The sequence below is a fragment of the Bicyclus anynana genome, chromosome 5, assembly GCF_947172395.1.
Source record: "Bicyclus anynana chromosome 5, ilBicAnyn1.1, whole genome shotgun sequence".
Classification (NCBI taxonomy): domain Eukaryota; kingdom Metazoa; phylum Arthropoda; class Insecta; order Lepidoptera; family Nymphalidae; genus Bicyclus; species Bicyclus anynana.
This window is the reverse complement of record NC_069087.1, coordinates 351404-361587: the sequence shown is the minus strand read 5'-3', so window position 1 is coordinate 361587 and position 10184 is coordinate 351404. Positions and strand designations below refer to the sequence as shown.

At 37.7% G+C, this 10184-nt stretch overlaps 2 non-coding genes across 2 annotated transcripts; both read left to right on the top strand.

The window, feature by feature from the left end:
• The first annotated feature begins 516 nt into the window (after positions 1-516).
• On the top strand, positions 517-598 carry Trnas-uga (transfer RNA serine (anticodon UGA)). The gene has a single exon. It is a non-coding gene; the product is annotated as a tRNA-Ser (tRNA).
• Positions 599-1931: 1333 nt separating this feature from the next.
• Trnas-uga (transfer RNA serine (anticodon UGA)) lies at positions 1932-2013 on the top strand. Its single transcript has one exon. It is a non-coding gene; the product is annotated as a tRNA-Ser (tRNA).
• The last annotated feature ends 8171 nt before the right edge of the window (positions 2014-10184 follow it).

Below are 10184 nucleotides of genomic sequence, written 5' to 3'. Positions count from 1 at the left end.
ACTAAGCGAATGCAAAATATGGGGAATAAAAGTCAAAACCTTACAAAGCGTGAGCAAGCAATAGTTTGATAATAATAATTCGCTCACTCACAAATAAAGTGGCTTTCTAGTGGTACTTAAAAGAATTATCAAAATAGTATCAGTAGCTCCAGAGATTACCTCCTACAATACCACAAACTTTACCTTTTTTATTCATAGTATTTATATAGATTTTATAGCCCTAATTGTAAGAGATAGTTAAACGTTAGTCATGATAAAATTGCACACCTAACACCTTTCAACCACCTACATAATAATTCGCTAGCCAATGCTATTTGTGATTATTATAAGAACAATAAACTCAATTAAACGTAAACTTCACAAACATATTTCGTAAAATTAGTGTAAGCAATTATTTCTCTACAATAGGCGATAATTACTTTACGAGTAGGTAGCATGCAACGTACTTACGTATGTTTATACTATACGTATATGGTGTACAGAAAGTAGCATTAAGTTTCGCCACCATCGACACAAGCTGAGGTGTCCGAGTGGTTAAGGAGTTGGACTTGAAATCCAATGGGTTATACCCGCGCAGGTTCGAATCCTGTCCTCAGCGTATTTATTTTTTTTCAAATATGTTTAATCGGTAAAACATTTTTAGGAATTCGTATATTTATTATGTTTAATATTAAAAATAACGAATATAATTTGCATGTTTTTTTTTTAAGCGAATTGACTGAAATTACGCCTGATGGTAAGCGAAGGATGATTCCTCACCCTTTCGGATTTGACCCTTAGAAAATCGCTCCGTCCATCTACTCTGCTTCTGCCTTCGGGCCTAATTAGGCGATGCTTTTGCGCTCTCCCAAACCCCTTGGTGACGCCGCTGAGGTCACATTATGGAGCCTACGGCACTGTCAGGGCAAAGACAAAAAGCTCCTTGACTATGGAGCTACGAGTATCTTCGTCACAGTTGTACTTAGAACAACGCTGTGGGTACCTAAATTCGGCGCTATAAGACAATTGGTGCAGACTTTTAATTAGCTCCTATTTTATATCAGGTAGTCTTTACATTTTTATAGATGGTGCAAGATCTAAAACTAGCCCCTCAAAATACCTACATAAATGTATTGTAAACGCAGTTTTTTCTATTGATTAAAATCAAGAGAAAACCTGCATTTGGAAAAAAAAAAAGAATTTATGTAGAAGGAGCCCGCCAATAGCATGATTTCATTTTTCTAATCTGTCAAAATTAAGCTTATCACTTGCACATCACCGCAGGAAAATCAGACTGCTTGTCGTTTGGTTGCGCCTCAGTGATGACGTCACAGTTCAGCGTCAGTCGCAGAGATCAGCCCGTTCTCGGGCAGATGTAATGATTCTCTATGGGCGACTTTAACACTTTGACATCGGCCTAAGTAAGACGTTTGGGGGGTATTTGGCTCTGTGACATACAGAAAGAACATCACTGGTATTTCATATTTATTTTGTGATCTTTGTAATCTTTTGATAGCCTCCGTATCGCAGTGGTATGTGCCGTGGATTTACAAGACAGACGTCCTGGGTTCGATTCCCGGCTGGACCGATTGAGGTTTTCTAAATCGGTCCAGGTCTGGCTGCTGGGAGGGTGGCTAGTTACCACCTTATCGGCAATGACGTGCCGTTCCGGTACGATGTCGTGTAGAAACCGAAAGGGGTGTGGATTTTATCCTACACTTTACAAGCTAGACCGCTTTCATCTTAGATTGCATCATCACTTACCATCAGGTGTGATTGTGGTCAAGGGCTAACTTGTACAGAAAATAAAAAAATGAGCTTTTAGCCTATTTCGCTACACCAAATAACCTAGTTCACTTGTGTAAATACAATAGGTACGCTTAGGTGTAATACAGCTGTACGCGTAATACAAAACTAAATTAATGTTGTAATAATTGAGATTATCGTGTACCGCTGAGGTGTCCGAGTGGTTAAGGAGTTGGACTTGAAATCCAATGGGTTCTACCCGCGCAGGTTCGAATCCTGTCCTCAGCGAAAATCTTTTTATACTATTTTTTTTGAAGTTATGGACTTCTCGAACCTTCTCATAGACTGCTTGACTACCTTTGTTTTTCGTCAACCTTTTGATAAAAAATAAACCGGCCTAATGCGAGTCGAACTCGCGCACTAAGGGTTCCGTGACATTTATAACAGCAAAAATATTTATTTTATTTTATTTTTTAGTATTTGCTTAGCAGAAATAGGTAAGTACATCATCTGTGAAAATTTCAAGTCAACCGTCTATCACGATTCATCGGAAACAGTACGGTGACAGACGAACCCAACGGGGTCTAGGGCCCCGTTTTTGTGTTTTGGGTACGGAATCCTAAAAATGACAAAAAGTACGATAGCGTCTATGTCAACGTGCGATCAGCTTTAGATCGAAACATTTAATGAATTTGTAAGTAAAAAGTAATTTGGGTATCTCCATGATTGAGACAGGTTTTTTCAACGTAGGAAGCAATGTTCCGTGCCAGTGGTCGACTGGATGCCGACCTTTAATTTATTAATTAAAAAAGTGATCGTAAAAGAAAGTAACTTCCTAGATAGATGAGGACGTTTCGTCGATTCTATCTACTACTGATGAGACTACTATTATAAAGAGGTAAAGTTCGTGGTATTGTAGCGGGTAATATCTGGATGTACTGAACGTAGTTTAAAAATTCTTTTACCACTACAAAGCTTACTTATTTGTGAGTGTCATAGGCTCACGCGAACGGGAACTATACGCGAGTGAAAACGCAGGGTGTCCGCTAGTTAATCAAAGACAAATTAACTACAGATACCCGTACTTTAAACTTATTTAACTAACAAATAAAACATTTTATATTTGTTTTGATTTTGGAAATTGTTTTGAAGGAGAAAAACCGATTAACACATTATCATAATCCAATTTTCCACATGAAATACCTTATGAAAATCCGTTCAGACCTACAAAAAGACAACGAAGGGTGAATGTACGAGATATCTATTTACTAAACTCGATATACCTAACTATGCAGTTTATTCAAATCAAGGAAAAATAAATAAAATATGCTAGACGATAACTCCTTAAAATTCTCCAATAAGGAAAAAAAGTGTTATAATAAAAAAAATAATAAAAATATCTCCTTCGGAAACGAGCAGTTGAGGCAAGTGGTTCTCTGAAGAGGCGGGAGATGAATCACGTCGCGCGTCACTTTCCACGAAGCACCGCCACTTGGATGCTGCGGACAGCGGAGAGGACATTCTCAATTCATATTACAACATCTTTATTTTATGTGTCAAGTGTCTAGCTAGGAAATGTTTCTGTCCTCGCTCACTCTGTTTACCACTGAACGGATTTGATCCATAAACTTATGTAAAAATGAATCTACCGCAAGGTTATTTTTTTATTCTTTACATGTTATCCTTTGACTGCAATCTCACCTGATGGTAAGTGATGATGCAATCTAAGATGGAAGCGGGCTAACTTGTTAGGAGTAGGGTGAAAATCCACAGCCGGATCTTAACGGTACGTCTTTGCCGGTAAGGTGGTAACTAGCCACGGCTGAAGCCTCTCACCAGCTAAACTGTAATTTTCAAAACTCTTGCAAACAAACTTTTTCATACATATTTTTTTTTATTTTGACTCCTCGCTGTTGGTAGGCAGGTATTTACTTGTATACTTACTAGGTACATTCATGCAAAGTCAGCTGAGTCACATTTTTTTAAATGTTACTGTTATTAAAAGTTTTCACTAGGCATTTAATGTGTTTTTCAAAGTATCATTACATTATTAACAACTATTATACTGTCGCGACTTCGTCCGTGTGTGTACAATTTGTTCATTATGGCATCTGTATTCCGCTATCTGTTCTTATTAAAAATTGGTTATTTGCAAGTAAAGCCTGAGTAAAATCTGTTCTGTAGGAAGGTTCTGTTACATATAAAAAAAACTGAATATACTGGTATATCATAGTAAAAAGGAAACTTGCTACAGAAAGACATATTATAATAGCGAGTTTCTTGAGTGAGACTTTTTAGTAGGAAGGAGTAGGAGTAGGAAGTATTTTTTTAGTTTGAGAACCGATTTTGATAAAATAAACACTGAATATCGACGGGATCTTGAAACAATAAATTAGTGAAAACCACAGCAATTCAGTTCAGTCATTCTCTTAAACAAACATACAAAAATCTAAACACTACTTTGTATATATTACACATATTATATTCAATGTTTTTTAATATTTTTAATGTACAGACATGGTTTACGATTTTATTATACGTACCTATAGAAAGAAGATAGTTTTGCAGTTGATTGTTCTGCATGATTATTGCTTGGTCAGATATGATGAGAACAAAAATGATAATATGGCATTCTTTGTAATCCGAACCGGGATACTATGTCACAAATAGAAATATTGCAACGTAAGCTCATTTTTGCAATAAATCACAACAGAACGAGAGCCTGGACAGCCCAGACATACTTCATTTTATGACTTTACGGTAGCCAAGTATGGAGATAGATTGGACCGTAGTGGCTTTGGGGATATTAGGTTTTAAAGGTCTAGATCCTCAATGGTCCAAGTATAAAACGCAATTTTTTGGTATTTTCTAAAACATGTCATGAGGAATCATGTCTCCAGTCCCTTAGCTTTGTTGCAATCCTTCGCTAGAGACTCTTGAAGTTTGCTAGCTAGAGAATCTAAAACTGTTTCCCATAAAGAGTAGCCGCGAAGCTAGGTGACTGGCACTTGGGGACATGATTTCTCAAATTATTTGGAAGGGTCTGGTTCCTTGAAATTAAAAAAATAGTTCCAAAGCCACCACAGTCCAAATTTCATAATTTTCATAAAATGAAGTAAGTCTGGTTAGCCCCTTACTCTTAGTCCAATAGGTATATTTGTCATTTCTTACATAATTTATTATCATTAGATAGCTCTATTCATATTTTTTTTCTCGAACAAAGCGTTTTGCGTTTTTTTCTCTGGCTGGGTCTGGAATTTCCTTCCGAAGTCTTTGTTTCCTGATTTTCACAACTTTAACATCTTTATTAATCAAGAGTGATCCTCAAGGCTCCTCAGGCCCTACAATTCTGTATGGCCTTGCTATCACCCGTTCTCTTCGTTTGACATGTTGAAACTAGTCCTCAGTAGAGGAGATATAGATAGCACAATTGTGTGCACTTGGGGCTATGCTTGGAGTTTCTCTCCGTGATCGAATCAGGAACAAGAAGATCCGCAGACGAACCAAAGTCACTGACATAGCTCATTGCGTCGCGAAGCTGAAGTGGCAATGGGCAGGCCACATAGTTCGAAAAGCCGATGATTATTATTATTCTAGTAGTCAGGAAAGTCCAAAACAAGAAGCTTACGGAAAATTAAAAAGAAATAATTTGCATTTTTATTTGAGTTATCCTTGCGGAGCTAACAAAGTGGCTGTATTTGGAAGTTGTAAGTTGTTTGAACACACACGTGATGTCGGGAGTTTGGTTTCGCGACAGCCGCTGCAGTTGCGCTGTTCTCGACTTTGTTCGCGTTTCCACTTACAGAATATCGTTATTCTATTCCTAACTTTGACCTGAAAGTTTAGTGCATTCCTAAATTCAGGCTTGATTCATTTCAATAGGTAGTACTCATATATTTGAATACATTTTAAACCTCCGTGGAATAGAACTGGTTCTAGTAGGATTACGGAAATAAAATATGGCCTATAGCACTCGGGGATATTGTATCTTCCCAAAAGTGAAAGAATTTTGATGAAAGATGGAAAGTTAAAAAAAAAACTTTTGCACAATTCATCGTGTAATGCATTGAATGATAGGTAATTGATAAGCGGATTTTAAAAATATTTTTTTTTTAAATTAAAAAAAAATGCTTGTAAGTTATTTAAGACAGACAACGACAATTAACCATGCCCTTTTTGCCTCCGAAACTACTGTATGCAAAATTTTGAAAAAAACACAGAAATTACTTTTTACGTGAAAATTTTTTGGAAAACATTGAAACTCTGAAATTTTTGATCATGAAGGTCACTTTTTGGGGCATGATGGAAAATTTAAAAAACACTTTTAAACTGCATCGTGTGAGACATCCAACAAACGAGCTTGCTAAGAGAATCGCAAATATATTTTTTTAATTTTGAAATAAATAGTTTCCAAGTTATTCAAGAAAATAGACCATTCTCATCCCCTTTTCTCCGAAACTAAATCTAAAATTTTGAAAAAATACAGAATTTAGCTAAATTCAACTTGAAGATATCTGGAAAACTTTCTAATTCCAATTTTTTTATATCTTTAACTAACGTGGTAAATCATTCAATATTGTGCCCACATTCGGCTCATTGTTGAGCACAAGTCTCCTCTCAGAATAAGATAGGTTAGGCTAATAGTCCACCACGCTGGCTAAATGTGCATTGGCAGACTTCACACACACAGAGAATTAAGAAAATTCTGAGGTATGCAGGTTTCCTCACGATGTTTTTCCTTTACCGTTCATTTTTGTATAGGTAAAATAAATTTATATGGTAGAGGTAACTTTGCCGGTTTAGGCAAGTACCTATAAGTTTCGATTGTGCAATTCTTTACACTATAATAAATATATTCAGAAAACTGCAATAAGTATCTTTACAAATAGGCCGATGATGACGAAGATAATGATTATTATTATTTAGGAAAAGTTGCATCATCGCAGAGTTAGCGCTAGCGACCAAGTGCTGACTCAGCTGGTGATCACGCCACTGGCCAGCGCACGCGTCCTAACCTGTACCTGTACTGTACCTGACACCTGTACTGTACTTACCTACTGCCTACTGCGTACTTTCTGTACACTTCTGTCACTTCTTGTATCGACTGTAATTATTATACCTCCTGATATTTTTCAAGAGAATTGACGACCTGTCTAGCTTCGATAATGCTGTGGTTTTTATGAGAGTGGTTCAATTTCTAGTTCAGGTCAATTTAGGATTTTATATTTCCTAAATTGGCTCAAGTATGCATCGATAGGCTTGTTATCTCGCCTTACATGTAAAAACTGAATGCGGTGCGACGCCTTCTAGGCTTCTAGTAACTGACGGAGGATTGGGTACACTGAACTCTTTCACGAAGCAAATCTTAGACTATCATCACTTAGTATTGAGATGTAGTTCAATTTGTCATTGAATAAAAAATACTTACACAATATAAACGCTAGATCTGGGTAGTAGTAAGTTGAAGTTTAGATAATAGTGTCAAAGTTCGCCTGGCTAAATCAAAGAACACAAAGTAGTACAAGAGTCAATACCAATTTGCCACCGATCCATTGGTCTGTAGCAGTAGCAGTATTACTCTCTCTCAGTATTACAATCTCACCTGATCGTTAGTGATGATGTAATCTAAGATGAAAGCGGGCTAACTTCTTAGGAGTACGATGAAAATGAAAATCATTTCGGTTTCTACACGACATTGCACCGGAGCGCTAAATCGCTTAGCGACTAGTCTTTGCCGGTAGGGTGATAACTAGCAACAGCCGAAGCCTCCAGACCTGGACCAATTAAGAAAACCTCAATCGAAACCAGGACCTCCATCTTGTAAATCCACTGCGCATACCGCTGTGCCACGGAGGCCGTCAAAATGTTATTACAGCACCCGAGGCTTAACACTCACGCTCCAGGCTGATAGACACAGGGCGTGAGGGCGGCACATTTGTAGAACGTATTCCGCCCTGCAAAGTGCTGCTCTGTCTTTGACCGCTGATTTACAATTTACTATCAGGTGGGCCATCAGATGCTTCGCCAATTACCTGTTAGTTAGTTGCCTGAAGAAATGTCACCAGTAGCTGTTGACAAGTAATACCTACACGACATGACGCGGTGACACGGTTTCGCACGTGTTTGCCGGCGCACGTGCTGTGTAAGCAATACAGAAATAGGTTCTTTTGTACAAATTGTAACTAGGTCTGCTTCACAATAACAATTAATTTCATACAAATCATTTAAATTAAAACGTTTGATCAACGCATTGTGAGTTGTGACGTAACTTACACAATCGGTAGTTGAGTCTTAAATAAGATATGCACTCAGTTAACAACTAGGTACCTATGTACTTTCAAATTAGTAGAATTAATAAAAAAATACAACCGACTTCAAAATCACAAAGATGTTTCTACTAAACTAAAAAGCGAAAAACAACATTAAAGCCGTTTATGAAAGAACTGTCTGAAAATCCTAAAGCTTTAAGATTAAAACGGCTTGATGTATTAAACATCACTAATTTGGTACCGCCTTCAAACTGATCACATCACATACGATGTTATTTTTCGCTTTTTAGTTTAGTAGAAACATTTTTGTGATCTTGTTGGATGTCGGATGTATTATTTATTATTTTTTTTAATATTTCCATTTTTAGTGATAACATGTACAAGTTTAAAAAAAAATTTAACATTTTGATTATGAGTCCTTAAACCAAGACGTTAGTTTCTTATGATAAGTACCTCGACACAATCAACCAAACCAAATTTAAAAATACTACTTGAACCTTTACTCGCATACATCACTCCCCGTTTACCCCTATGAAATATGAACGTTCAAAATCTTCTTTGTTTGTGTTTACAACCCATATAGGTAAAAAGTTATCATCAATACAAAAATAATCAAGCCTAATAACTTGGTAGCTGCTGTACACTGTTGAAGAGTACCCTTAACTGTCTTTAGTCTCCATCATCAGACTCCTAATGACAGTCACAACACATCTAGCTGTAAAATTCTCATCAATACAAATTAATCAAGCCCAAACACAAGGTAGCTACTGTAAGCCGTTGAGGAGTTCCTATAATTGTCCCTCGCCTCCATCACCAGGCCCTTAATGACAGTCACAACTCATCGAGATGTAAAGTTTTCATCGATACAAATTCAAAATCTTTAGTTCTCATCGATACATGTTAATCCAGGGAATTATATATCTTCATTCAGCCAAATCGGTTCAGTAGTTGCGACATTAAAGAGTAACAAACATCCATACACAATTCGCGTTTATAATATTAGGTAGTAGGATAAGTTGATAGCTGATGTAGTAGCTGGTGGATGCATGGAGGATGTGCGGCGCCGGGGCGGCTGTGACGCGGCGGGCGCTCCTTCCTGCGGCGCGGCGCGTTTCGTCAGCGTTACGTCACGCGCCCTCTGTCGCGCTCTGCCGCGCGCACGCAGTCACGCACCGCACACAGTTACGAATGTAGCGTGTGTATTGAGCTATTATACCTAGCAAATATAAATAAACTGTTTCAAACTTTACTGTTTTAGTTTGATCCCTGTAAGATGTTTCAAAAATTACGGTGTACAGAATAAAAATGACGGTATTGCCGGAATTCTGCCTACAGAACCGGTATTAAAGACGATCTTAACGTTTTGCAAAGTGTTTGTAAGGCTGTAATAGTAATAGTTTCTTTTTGAGTATCTCAAACTCTACGGTGAGGCTTTTTCGTTGGTCTGGGGTAATACTTGGACCATGCTTATTTCAGCCCCCAAGCGGCAATGCTGTTTCCCGCTCTGAAGAGCATGTGCTGTTGCCAGTACCTACACATGAGGCTTGAAAAACATTGGTCGATGGACACAGAACAATTTGTGAGACGTGTTCGTTGCATGCCCTGTGAAGTGTTGTTCTGTTTATAGGTAATACTTTTCCTATAGCATCAGTTGGGCCATCGGTATCGTCCTTCCTTTATGAGCGTTGGCACTGTAGATTATTCAATGCTAGGTAACTCTTAGATAGCGAAGAAGAAGAAGCAGAAGATTTTTTTAGTTCAAATAAAGATACGCCCATATACTCAGAGCTATAATGAAAAGAAAAGAGTAGAAATAACACAAAAAAGGAGAGCGCATTGTAGGTAATGAATGCTAAGAGGTTTTTTTGCTGAGCAAAAAGCTTTCGGAGAGGTTCTTTTCCTCCCTGCATTAACTAATAGTTCAAAATAGCTCTTTAATAATCTTCAGTTTGAGAGGGTACCATGTTCAGCAGACGATTATAACATAATTTGAGCGTGGACGTTATTTCACGCTAGGCGGCGCCGGCGCGCAGGGCAATGAGGCGCGATTTACGCCTGGCTGAAGGGGAGCCACTGGCCCTAAATGTCATCTCGATATAGCCGAGCCCTTCGAGCTTTAAATATATCTTTATGATCACTTAGGTAGCAAAAAGTTTATATATCTCTCTAAGAAATTCTCAAGCAAGAGTC